This window comes from Piliocolobus tephrosceles, chromosome 2, assembly GCF_002776525.5.
Source record: "Piliocolobus tephrosceles isolate RC106 chromosome 2, ASM277652v3, whole genome shotgun sequence".
Taxonomy (NCBI): domain Eukaryota; kingdom Metazoa; phylum Chordata; class Mammalia; order Primates; family Cercopithecidae; genus Piliocolobus; species Piliocolobus tephrosceles.
The window spans coordinates 131936924-131951075 of NC_045435.1; the positions used below are offsets into that span (position 1 = coordinate 131936924).

Here is a 14152-nt window from a genome sequence, read left to right on the forward strand (position 1 = left end):
GTGGCTAGGTGCTCCTGGACCCCTGGTTCCTATACTCTGATGGGTGGTATCAACCAAAGCATTTCATAGTGTAGTGACAGTGGGATCCATCCTTGTAGTGTCAGCTATGGCAGAGTGCTTGTAGGTGCCAGGGTGCCTGCCTCCCTGCAGGCGTTCACCACAGTGGTGGAGGCAATGCACCGATGGGGATTGGCTGTTGGCAACTGTGCATAGTCATTCTGGAGATGGTGGTGGCTTGGGAGTAAGGTGCTGGCAGGCACAGGTCTGGGTGCCTTCTCTGTGCTCCACAAGCAGGAGTGGTCACTCAGGATAGGGGAGGATCTGCTGTTCTCTGCACAGTGTTAATGCAAGGATGGGGCACTGGTGGGAGTGATGCTGGCTGGATCAGTGCATGCCAAGACTATATCTGCAATGGCAGCTGACAAATTGGAGGGGGAATGGGGGCAGATTGCACTCCTGTGCTCTAGCAAAGCAAGGAAAGCAAAACCTCCTTTCACAAACACATGCCAGCAAAGCAATGTGGGGAGTTCCATGGGCCCAAGGGAAGCTGCAATATAGGGAAGGAGCATGGGGACTGGTGAGTGGTTGTAGGGGCCTACAAGCCACAGAGCTCTCCACAGGTCAATCATGTTCTGCCAGTGCAGAAGCTATGGTGCGGGCCTCAGGGCACCTGAGACTCCCCTGCAAGCAGGCATGGCGAGACTGTCCCCCACACTCATGAAAGGCCAGCAGACCAAGGGGTGCTCAGGTGGGACCACCCTCTCTGATGGGCAAGACTGCTCTGCAGAGTTCAGGTCAAACAGTTTCCCTAGGGCTGAAGTCTCTTTTGGGAGCAAGCTGAGCCTAGGGAGATGGCCATCCCTGACCATGCCCCACTGTAGATGCTCCCACACCAAATCTTCTGGGCTCCACATCATCTGGCTTGCTGCCCCTACCTCTTCACCAAGCAACTCTTCCTGACAATTCCAGTATCTGTGGTGGTCAAGGGATTTCCTCCTGCAGGGGTTTCAGAGGCCAATGGCAAGAGTAACTTGCTCCTTGCCAGTTCAACTTACTCATTTCCCTGGAGCTGTTGTGGGTCAGAAACAAGTCCTGGTGCATGGTAGCCCCATGCAGAGTTCCCAGCTTTCTCCCACTTCAGCACAGCTTCTGTGTCTTCCCTCCATCCACTCTCAGTGCCTTCCTTCTGAAGATCTGTTAGGATCATGCCAGTCATCTTGATCCCTCGGTGAGAGTTGTTTCACCGGACTCCATCTAGTCAGCCATCTTGCCCTCCCTGACCTACACTGCGAACTTTTATCCAAGAAAAAACATAGCCGTTCAACATGAAAGGGAAAGAAAACTTCAGATACGGAGAAAAAGAAAGCAGGGAGCAGCTCATCTGGCGGGGTCTAGCAGAAAATTGTGAGTGAATCATCAATGCATGATACAGGGAGTAATTGTCTCTGTGATACACATTCTCACTGAAGAACCAGGGAATCCAGGTCATGGAGGAGCTCCCTGACCCTTTTACGCCCTGTATCTGACTTGGAGAGCAGTCAAGAGACTGTGAAAAGGAACAGCACTGGGAAGTATCCTATGCATGCTCCCAGACTAGGCACTGATAAAAGGATGCCATTTCTGATCCTAGCTCACTTGGGAACCTGCCAACTAGCATAGGTAGCCATTACTTGTTATGAGAGTCTCAGGCTAGGGATTTGCAATCTGGGCTCAAGCAGGGGAGGAAACTCCATGTCCAGAACTGAAGGGTGATTGAGGCATGGGCTCCAGCCTTGGGCACTGGAGTTTCTTAATGAGACTGGACTGGGAAGGGTTTACCCTGAGAGGTGTGGTTTTGACCTGGCTGTGTGTTTTGCAGCCTGGTGTGGATTCTTGGTCTGAGGGTTTATGTTATTTATGTTACTTGGCTAACTACCTCAATTTGCTGCCAGTGTCAAGTCATGGGAGAGAGACTTACAAGGCTGGAGGCATGGGAATAAAGTGGGTCTCACTACCACTTGCTAGGTTGTAGAGCTCTAGCTGCCCTCTTTGCCTGTGCTAGGTCTTTGGCATGACAGCAGTTGTTCCACTTCTTGCTGGGGCATTTTTCCAGGGACCACGGACTGCCCCCATCCGCTATTGGGGCTGGGGCTTGCATCTGCCACCAAGGGACCCAAATACAGGCTTGCCTGGCCTAGCTCTGCCTCGGTTCTCTCCCCAACTCCCTTGGGGGCAGAGCACAGGACCAGGACTACGGAGTGTTTTAGGGCCCAATACATTGCCTGGGACATCAGAGTACTTCTCCTCATTAACGAAGGTCAAGTATAAACCCTACTGTCATCACTGCATTTGACTGTCACTTGTAAGCACCACTTGCTGGCCTGGAGGTTGATCTGCATAGCCCATTACAACATCTGCTAATGCAAGTAAGTGCACAGTGCTCAAGAAGGAGACAAGCTTCATGTGATCTCTGCTACCACCACTGCCCATGCCACTCCTGCTATTCAGGAGACCTTCAGCATGCCAACCTGTCCAGTACCTCAATACTACAACTGGCATTTGAGAAAGATACCACACTAAGGCTATTTATATCCAAGGAAATCATACAAAGTCTATACTACTGAATATAAACAGAAGTAAATCCATATGACCCAACTTAACATACGTCACAATCACACCTTCAAGAAAAAAATGTCCCACACCAATGAAAGTAAATTCAAAAACAATAAGAAGAGAATGATTCTTCAGATGCCAAAAAATCAGCATAATAATATTGGAAATATGAATAAGCAGGATGCCACAACATCCCCAAGAGAACATGTTAACTCTGTAACAATGGGTCCTATCTAAAATAAACATTGTAAAATGCCAGCTAAATAAATTAAAATATTGATTTTAAAGAAGCTTAATGAGATGCAGAGAAAACTGAAAACCAATAAAAAGAAATGTGAAACCCAATAAAAAGAAATCAGAAAGGCAATTCAGGATATGATCAAGAAATTGACCAAGGAGACTGATTAAAAAAAAAAAAAAAAAAAAAAAAAAAAAAAAAACCCAGAACTCCTGCTCCTGGAAATTAAAAATTCAAAGAAAGAATTACAAAATACAGTTGCAAGCTTCAACAATTAACTAAACCAAGCAGAAGAAAGAATCTCACAACTGGAACATAGATCTTTTGAACTGATCCAGTCAGACAAAACTAAAGAGAAAAGAATAGAAAAGAATGAACAAAGCCTTCAAGAAATATAGTGGTACATAAAGCAACCAAACTTAAATTCATTGGTATTCCCAAGGGAGAAGAAAAAAGCAACAAATTTGGAAAATCTATTTTAGGAAATAATTGGTGAAAACGTCCCTGGTCGTTTCTGTTTTTAGGTTTTTTTGTTGTTGTTTTTGTGACAGGGTCTCACTCTGTTCCCCATGCTGGAGTGCAATGGCATGATCATGACTCACTACAGCCTCAACATCCCTGGGCTCAGATGATCCTCTCACCTCAGCCTCCTGAGTAGTTGGGACAATAGGTGCACCCCACCATGCCCAGCTAATTTTTCTATTTTTCATATTTTTGTAGAGTTGGGGTTTTTCCATGTTGCCCAGGCTGGTTTCTAACTCCTAGGCTCAAGCAATCTCCCTGTCTCAGCCCTGGGATTACAGGCATGAGCCACCACACCCAGTACTTCCCCAGTCTTGCAAGAGATTTAGACATCTAGACACAAGAGGCCCAATAAACACTAGAAAATACATTGCAAGGCAAACTTCATCATACCATATAGTCATCAGACTGACTAAAATCAATGTGAAGGAAAAAATCCTAAAATCAGCAAGAGAAATGCATCTAGTTACCTACAAAGGAGACCTCATCAGTCTAACAGTGGACTTCTCAGCAGAAATAAACCTTACAAACCAGAAGAGACTGGGATACTATTTTCAGAGTGCTTAAAGAAAAAAAAATTGTCAACAACAAATTTTTTATCCTGGCAGAATAAGATTCATAAATGAAGGTTAAATAGTCTTTCCTACATGGGGAAATGCTGAGGGAATTTGTCACCACTATACGAAACTTGCAAAAAATGCTCAAAAGAGTTCTAAACACAAAAACAAAATGTCAATATTTGCCATTATAAAAACACATGAAAGTCAAAAACCCACAGGTCTTATACACAAAGGAAGAAGACAAAGAAATCAAATGACAACATCACAGAACTCCAGCAAACCACAAAGACATAGAGGGAAGAAATAAACCAAAGAATCCACAAAACAACTATATAACAATGAACATTACAACCAGAAACACAATCTCAAATATCAATATAACGTTGTATGTAAATGAATTAAATGATATACTCAAATGATATCGACTAGAATCATGAATTTTTTAAAAGTAAACCAACTGCATACTGCTTATAAGAAATTCATCTTATGAAATTTGAAATTCACCTTATGAAACCAACAGCATATTGCTTATAAGAAATTCACCTTGATGGTAAATAAATGGACAAAAAATATTTCATGCAAATGGAAACAAAAAACAAGCAGGGGTAGCTATACTTACATCAGATAAAACAGACCTTAAGTCAAAGAAAGTAAAAAACAAATACAAAGATGATTATATAATGATAAAGGGATCAATTCAACAAGAGGATATAACACTCTCAAATATATATGCACTCAATACCAAAGCACCCAGATTCATAAAACAAATATTACTAACTTAACGAAAGAGATAGACAACAACACAATAATAGTGGGAGACTTCAACACCCTACTCACAGCATTAGATAAATCATCAAGGCAGAAAATTAACAAACACAATTTAAAACTTAAATTTGACTTTTTTTTTTTTTTTTTTTTTTTTTTTGAGATGGAGTCTCACTTTGTTACCTGGGCTGGAGTGCAGTGGCATGATCTCAGCTCACTGCAACCTCCACCTCCCAGATTCAATTGATTTTCTTTCCTCAGCCCCGCAAGTAGCTGGGATTATATGCGCCTGCCACCACGCCCTGCTAATTTTTGATGGAGGATTTTGGCTTGTTGCCCAGGCTGGCCTCGAATTTCTGGGCTCCAGCCATCCACCTGCCTCGGCCTCTGAAAGTGTTGGGATTACAGGTGTGTGCCGCCACGCCTGACCTCAAATTTGACTTTAGACTAAATAGACCTAACGCACGTGTACAGAACTTTCTATGCAACAACCACAGAATGTACATTATTTTCATTAGCACATGCAACATTGTCCAACATACACTGACCGTATGTTAGGCCAAAAAACAAGTCTCGATAAATTTTTAAATACAAAATTTTATCAAGTGTATTTTCAGACCACAGCAGAATGAAACTAGAAATCAATATCAAGAGGAGCTCTTTAAACGATACACATGCGTAGAAATTAAATAACATACCCTTGAGGGATCTTTGAATCAATGAAGAAATTAAGATGGCTATTTTAAAAATTGTTGAAATGAATTGAAAATGTAGACAAAACATACCAACACCTCTCGGATACAGCAAAAACTGTGCAAAAAGGGAAGCTTATAGCATTAAAAGCCTACATAAAAAACAAAATAGAACACAAGTTAACAACATAAGGTTGCACTTCAGGGAACTATAAAAACAAGAAGAAACCAAAACCAAAGTGAGCAGAAGAAAAGGTATAATACAGATCATAGCAGAACTAAATGAATAAATGAAACTGAGAAAGAAAAATCCAAAGGACCAATAAAATGAAAAGATGATTATTTAAAAAGATAAACAAAATTGATAAACTGTTTGCTAGACTAACCAAAAAAAAAAAAAAAATGAGACAGGAGATTTGAACAAACATTATGAGAAATGAAGGAGACATTATGACTGATACAATAGAAATACAAAAGATCATGAAACTACTATGGACAATTATGCACTCACAAACTAAAAAACACAGAAGAAATAAATAAATACCATTTCCCAAGTTGAGCCAGAAAAAAATTAAAATCCTGAGCACACCAAGAAAGAGTAGTGAGATTGAATCAGTAATAAAAAATCTTCCAACAAAACCAAAAATTCCCAGGACAATGCACAAATTCCATCAAACATCAGGGAACTAGTACCAAACTTGTTGAAACTGTTCCAAAAAATTAAGGAGAAGGGAATCCTCCCTAACTCATTCTATAAGCCAGTATCACCCTGATAACAAAGACAGACAAGGACACAAGGAAAAAATAAAACTATAGATCAATATCCCTGATGAACATAGATGCAAAAATCTTCAGCAAAATGTTACCAAACTGAATCCAAGAGTGCATCAAAAAGATAATACACTATAATCATGTGGGTTTGATTCCAAGGATGAAAAGATGGTTCAACATATGCAGATCAATACATGTGATTCATCATAAACGAATTTAGAGTAAAATCACATGATCATCTCAATAGATTCAGAAATAACATTTGATAAAATTCAGCATCCCTTCATGATAAAAATCCTCAACAAACTAGGTATAGAAGGTACATAGCTCAAAATAATAAAGGCTATATATGACAAGCTCACATCCACATCATAATGAATGGGGAAAAATGTTTAAAGCAATCCCCCTAAGGATAGGAACAAGACAAGGGATGCCTATTTTCACCTCTCCTATCAACATAGTACTGGAAGTCCTAGCCAAAGCAAACAGAAAAGAGAAAGAAATAAAAAGTATCTGAATTGGAAAAGAGGAAGTCAAATTATTTCCGTTCACTAGCAGTATGATCTAGAAACCCTAAAGACTCCTCCAAAAACTCTAAGATTTGATAAATGAATTTAACAAAGTTTCAGGATGCGAAATCAATGTACAAAAACCAGTAGCATTCCTATACACTAAGAACAATCAAACTCAGAACCAAATCAAGAAGGCAAGCCCATTTACAATAGCTACAAAAAATAAAAAATAAAATATCTGGAATTTATTTAACCAGAGAGGTGAAATATATTTGCAAGGAAAACTACAAAACACTGACAAAATAAATTGTAGATGACACAAAGAAATGGAAAAACATCCCATCTTCACAGATTGGAAGAATATTGTTAAAATGACCATACTGCCCAAAGCAATATACAGATTCAATGCAATCTCTATCAAAATACCAACATTATTTTTCACAGAATTAGAAAAAAATCTAAAATTCATATGGAACCAAAAAAGAGCCCGATAGTCAAAGTAATTCTAAGTAAAAAGAACAAAGCTAGAGACATTACATTATGTAAACTCAAATTATACTACATGGCTATAGTAATCAAAGCAGCATGGCCAAAGCAACCAGGAAAGAGAAAAAAATAAAAAGCATCCAAATTGGAAAAGAGGAAGTGAAATTATTTCTGTTCACTAGCAATATGATCTAGAAAACACTAAAGACTCCTCCAAAAAGTCTTAGATTTGATACATGAATTTAACAAAGTTCCAGGATATGAAATCAATGTACAAAAACCAGTAGCATAAAATAGATACCTAATCAATGGCACAAAATAGAAAACCCAGAAATAAAGCCACGTATCTACAGCTGATATTTCACAAAGGTGACAAAAATATCCACTGAGGAAAGGATGCCTTTTTCAATAAATGGTGCTGGGAAAATTGGATTGTCATATGCAGAAGAATAAAACTGGACCCATATCTCTCACAATATACAAAAGTCAACTCAAAATAGATTAAAGACTTAAATGTAAGACCTGAAACTCTTAAAATATCTAAGGAAAACCTAAGGAATACCCTTGTGGACATTGGTCTAGACAATGAATTCATGATTAAGACCTCAAAAGCATAAGTAATGAAAACAAAAATAGACAAATAGGACATAATTAATCTAGAAAGTTTCTACACATCCAAATAAGTAATCAACAATGTGAACAGCAACCTGCATCATGGGAGAAAACATTTGGAAACTGTGCATCTGACTGGTGACTGATATCCAGAATTTTCAAGGAACTCAAATGACAACAGCAACAAAACAAATAATCCCATTAAAAAGTGGGCAAAGGACACGAATAGACATTTTTCAAAAGAAGACATACAAATGATCAACTAACATAAAAAATGCTCAACATCACTATCATCAGAGAAATGTAAACTAAAACCACAGGGAGATGTCATCTTATACCTGTCAGAAGGGTGAGTACTAAAAAGTTTAAAAAAAAACAGGTGTTGGCATGAATGCAAGGGAACCCTTATACACTGTTGTTGGGAATGTAAATTAGTACAACCTCTCTGGAAAACTGTATGGATATTTCTCAAAGAACTAAAAATAGAACTACCATTTGATCCAGAAGTCCCACTACTGGGTATCTACTCAAAATAAAATATATAATTATATCAAAAAGATACTTGCAGTTGTATGTTTATTACAGCACTATTCACAATATCAAAGATATGGAATCAACTAAGTATCAGTAGATAGTTGGATAAAAAATGTGGTATCTATCTATCTATCTATCAATCATCTATTTTCTATCTTTCTATAATGGAATACTATTCAGTCATAAGAAAGAAAGCAATCATGTATTCTGAAGCAAGATGGATGGAACTGATTGCCATTATCTTAAATGAAACAGCTCAGAAACAGAAAGCCAAATACCATATGCTCCCACTTATAAATGGAAGCTAAATGATGTGTACACATGGACATACAGTGTGGAATAATAGACATTGGAGACTCAGGAGGAGGGAAGAGTGGGAGGGGGTGAAGGATGAGAAATTACTTAATGGATACAATATGCATTATTCAGGTGATGATTAAACTAAAAGCCCAGACTTCACTACCTCCCAGTATATCCACATAACAAAACTGCACTTATACCCCTTAAACTTATATAGATAAGAAAGATAGCTGCGATGATGTAATCTTTCCATTATTTCTGAATTTAAAAGAAATGTTTTTAGTTTGTAGCTCTTAAGTATGATTCTTGCATTTGGATTGGCGTTTACCGTAACTCATTAGATAGATAGATAAGTAGATTAGATAGATAGATATAGGTAGATAAATAGATAGATAGATAGATGAATGTGTATCTCTTCATATGTGTGCGTGTATATATATACACACATACATAAGTACATACATACACATACATATATATTCTTATTAATATATGCATAGAAGTTATTTATATCTCCTCATCTCATGTTAACAGTTTTCTTCAAAACACAGAATTTTGCTGATTTTCAGTATCTTTGGATATTATTATTTCACTTTTTAATCTAGTATGATGAGTTATAGTAATAGATTTCTTGGAAATGAATCATCTTTGCACTCCTAGACAAATTCCACTTATGTAATATATTTTAATAAGCTAATGCTTTATTTGTTATATTTGATTCCATATCTGAAATTGGTCTATACTCTTCCCTTGTTAAGGCTATTTTTGTTAAGGTTTCAAATAAATATTTTGCTGGCTTTTTCTAAATATCTAAAAGTTTTTTTTTCCTTTTCTTAGAAAACATTTAAATAATATTAAAGTTGGACCTAAATTAATCTCATTCTTTCCTGATCTATTAGATGTTAGCTGTAAATTTTTCTCTGAACTTTTTCACATATATTCTAATATTTTTATTGAAATTAGTATTTTTAAAATATTCTTTAATTTTAAATTTAATTTATGTATTTTATTCTCCATAGTCTTCTGCCATAGAGAGATACATCATACATAGAGGAAAAGTAGACAATTGATATGTTAAAGATACATATATATATATATATATATATATACACACACACACACACATTTGAGACAGTGTTGCTCTGTCACCAAGGCTTCAGTGGCAGGATCTTGACTCACTGCAACCTCCGCCTACTGGGTTCAAGTGATTCTCCTGCCTCAGCCTCCTGAGTAGCTAGGATTACAGGCATGAGCCACTGTGCCCGGCCAAGCATGTCCGTTTTTATTGCTAGAACTCAGTTTCCAATGGTGTTTGTGTATTAGCTTCATAAATACGCTTTTAGAGTTTTTACTATTAGAACTTTGAGTGCTCTTCCATTTGAATTTAACAGAAACTGTATTATGAGAACAAATGACTTATACCTCTAATTAGTCTCAACTTTATCTTGGTTCAAATCATACTAACAAATGCACCACATTGACTTAACACAAGGATAATCGAAGTCATAACTCAGATATTTATTGGGATTATTTTTTATTACAGAGTTTTCCACATGACATGGTAGTTGCTTTATGACTAGCTGTAGAACATTTTTTTCCCCAGGTGATAGTAACTGGATAACCTGATTTTTTTTTTTTAGCAACTAACACATTTTATGTTATGGACACTAACATATCTTTAAGACGGTCTTACTTTACTCTTTACTCAAGCATCTAGAAATATTACAGTCAAATTTTGGACCATCTCTAGGAATTGTACATGGTATCCAAGTATTTACTTTGTATAGATGTGCTATCTCTAACTTCACCTAATTACTTGCTGTTATTTTTCTTTTGCTCTCTGTTTTAGTTTAAAAGTGACAAAAATCTAATTTTATTCAAGGGACATAGATTCTACTCATACTAATTTAATCAAAGAGCAGGACTTATTATGTGATACTATTTTTTATAGAGCCCAAGGAAGAGAATTCTACCGAACCTGAGGAATTAGCTAGAGCAAACAACTGAAATACCATCAGGATTTTGTCCCCTTTCTGTACCTCTGTTCGTCTCTGCATAACACCTTTATATTTCTTTTCACTTGCAGTGTTAACTCCCACTCTGCATGGTGATACACGATCAATATGAACAATGGAAAATGCTATAATAAGAATCAAAGTAAATAAAAGTTCTCATTGTTATTCATTAGGTGAGTAGTATTGTTGATTTAACTTAAAGCTTTTCAGTTTCAGTATATGGATTTTTCTCACTTGTAAATTCAGGGTTACATGAGTGGGTTTGTTACATAGGTAAACTCGTGTCATGAGGGTTTGTTATACAGATTATTTCATCATCCAGGTATTAATTATTTTTCTTGATCTTCTCCCTCCTCCCACCCTCCACCCTCTGGTTGTCCCCAGGATCTATTGTTCCCATGTATGTGGCCATATGTTCTCATCATTTAGTTCCCACTTATAAGTGAGAACATGTAGTATTTGGTCTTCTGTTACTGCTTAGCTTGCTAAGGATAATGGCCTGCAGCTCCATCCATGTTCTTGCAAAGGATATGATCTCATTCTTTTTCATGGCTGCATAGTGTTCCATGGTGTACATGTACCACATTTTCTTTATCCATTCTACCATTGATGGGCCTTTAGGTTGATTCCATGTCTTTGCTATTGTAAATAGAAGTGTGTATATTTTTAAAACATTAAGGAATAAAAATAGAATTAAGGATACTGATCGATCTAATAAAATGGAGGAAAAAAATAATGAAAAAGGAAAAACATTGTTAAATGGCACACAATAATATGAGAGTAATACATCTACTATAAGGAACCATCATAAACACAAACAGATGAAATCACAGGGTAAAGCAAATTCTCACTTTGGTTAAAACTATAAAATTCAGCTATTCCTTGTTTATAAAAGATAGTAATAACAATGTTACAAAAGATTACAAAAAATAGATTTTAAATTCAATACATTATTATGGATTAGAGGACATTACATGATAAAAGGAAGAAATGATTTTGATGCTATATGACCCTAGCAATATACTATAATATACATGCAGTAAAAATTATAAATAGAAATAGATAGATATGCAACCATAGAGAAATATTTTTAGCTACATCATATAATTTTAAAAATTAGTTGCTTAGGCAGACAAAAATTTGGTTTCAAGATAGAGAATTTGAACCATACAATTTATAAGCTTCATATAGTAGCCATACACAAAATGTGTATGGAACAGAGAACACATTATTCCCAAGCACAAAATCTTTTAAAAAACAAACATGCATTGGCCACCAAGAAACTCTCAACAGAATTGGAATTAAATTGTTATAAGTTGTAAAGCTTGATGGTCAAAATATAGGCATTTGAAAAATTTTAAATGCATGCCAATAAAATGTATTGGTTAAAGAATAAATAATCAAATATTTATATATCAAATGGATGCCTGATAGATATAATATCAAGTGAAAAAAGAAGTTGCAGATTTGTAGCATTTTTTTTTTTGGTTTATAGAATGTAATTTTATTTTATGTTACTCTGCTGTTACATAGGGCATAACATTTTCACAAGGCTTTTTTGGGACTACAGTCAATGATTAGCAACACACAATAGTGGTCCAACTCTCTAAATAACAATCACTAGACAAACTGGACACCCTCTCACATGTGAACAAATCTGCATGGAAAAGTACTAAAGGTTTAGATTTGGACTTGTGTACTTTATTTCCCCTTTCTAGTGTATTAAGAAATGACATGCACTTTAATTTGCCAAAAGCAATGCTTGTATTCTGGCAGCAACATGCTCCTTCTATCACATAGAAAAGTGAATACCAGAACTACAAAGGCAGGAGGTGTAAGTGAATTTTTATTGGGAAGGGAGGTTGGCAACTTAAACAGCAGCAAATAAAGAGTGAATAATGAAACTCCCTGTTGCCACAGATATACAAGACCTCCTTATGTGATATAGGAGCCATTTTAATTCGTGACCCCTAGCCAGAGATGGCAAGTGCTTTTCCATTCAATCTAATACCTCCGGGTTCCTACTAAAAAGGAATACATTAAGAGCATGGAAAAGTTACTTATTGAAAGGAAATCCCTGAAGAGTAAGGGAGGGAATGTAGAAATTAAGAAGTTGTGTGGAACACTGTTTAAATTGTAATTAACTACATTTTCTTATCTTCACAGTAATACAAAACACAGTCACTTGCAGAACTGGTTCAGATTACTTAAATACCAGATACAGTTTTAGTCCTCTACATAAGTGTTTGGGAATTATTTATGTTTTTATGAAATGAAGCTATTAATACTTTTCTACAGCAGTACTGCACACCAGGAAGGCCAAGACAAACACAAATCAAGGAATGAAGTTTTCCCAAAGCTGCAGTGTGAAAAGACTATAAACAGTTGATTCCATACACATGAATGGATTTCTTTGCTATACGAAATCCAAGTGGAATGAGGAATGCAGATGTGTAAAAAGGTTTCTTGAAGGAAAGAAGGATGACACCCTGTATGGATTTAGTTTGCAGCACCTTCTGCCGCATAACATTCCTCCTGCACTGTCTGATGTCCAAAGGGTTAGGTTGTCTCTAACCAACTGCATGATGAGGGTGCTTTGTATGAGTCTTCATTCAGTGTATCAAGTTCAGCAATGGCCTCATCAAAAGCCGTTTTAGCCAGCATGCAGGCAAGCTCTGGGTTATTAAGAATCTCATAGTGAACTACAGAAAAGTTAAGAGCAAGCCCCAGGCGGATTGGGTGTGTGGGTTGCATCTCTTTCTTGCTTATATCAAATGCCTCTTGGTAAGTTCCTCGGGAATTATCTGTGGTTTGTTTTCGATCATCACCACATGCAACTTCAGCAAGGTACCGGAAGTAATCACCCTTCATTTTCAGATCGAAGACCTTACTCTCTGGATTAGTTGCAGTGGCTATTAAATATTTATCCAACAATTCCAGGACCGTGGTGCAGATGGATCTCAGCTCGGACTCCACTTTATCCCGATAGTCCTTTATCAGCTGCAACTTCATGTCGGAGGTGTGGGTCTTCTGCTGGATGCTTGAGATGACCCTCCAGGCGGACCTGCGGCCCCGGACTACGTTCTTGTAGGCCACAGAGAGCAGATTGCGCTCCTCGTTGGACAGCTCGGCGCCCTGCTTGGTCACTGCCTTCATGCAGGTGGCCATGTCGTCGTAGCGCTCGGCCTGCTGGGCCAACTTGGCCTTCTGGATCAGCTCAGTCTTCTCCATGGCGGGCGCGGGGCCGGGGCGGGGCAGAGGGCGAGCAGAGCCAGGGAGAGCGCTGACCCGGAGCGGGAGGAGCCTCGAGAGCTTCACCTCTCCGCGGCCACGAGGCTAATGTAGCATATTGTTTACATAAGGAAGTTGCAGATTTGTAACATAAATATATGTAAATTTAAACACAAAAAACAATATTACTATGCAAAAATACATAGACACTGGCTACTATAACATTCATAGGAATGATATAAAGTGTTTATAGGACAGTGGATACTTCTGGATACTTCTAGGAAATCAGGAAGCGGAAATAGTTATAGCTAAATCTGTAACA

General features: G+C 37.5%; 1 pseudogene across 1 annotated transcript; it reads right to left on the minus strand.

Annotated features, from left to right (window-relative positions):
- Nucleotides 1-13158: 13158 nt before the first annotated feature.
- On the minus strand, nucleotides 13159-13834 carry LOC111555765 (annotated as a pseudogene). The gene has a single exon (XR_002735638.1). The product of XR_002735638.1 is annotated as a 14-3-3 protein theta pseudogene (transcript).
- Nucleotides 13835-14152: the final 318 nt, after the last annotated feature.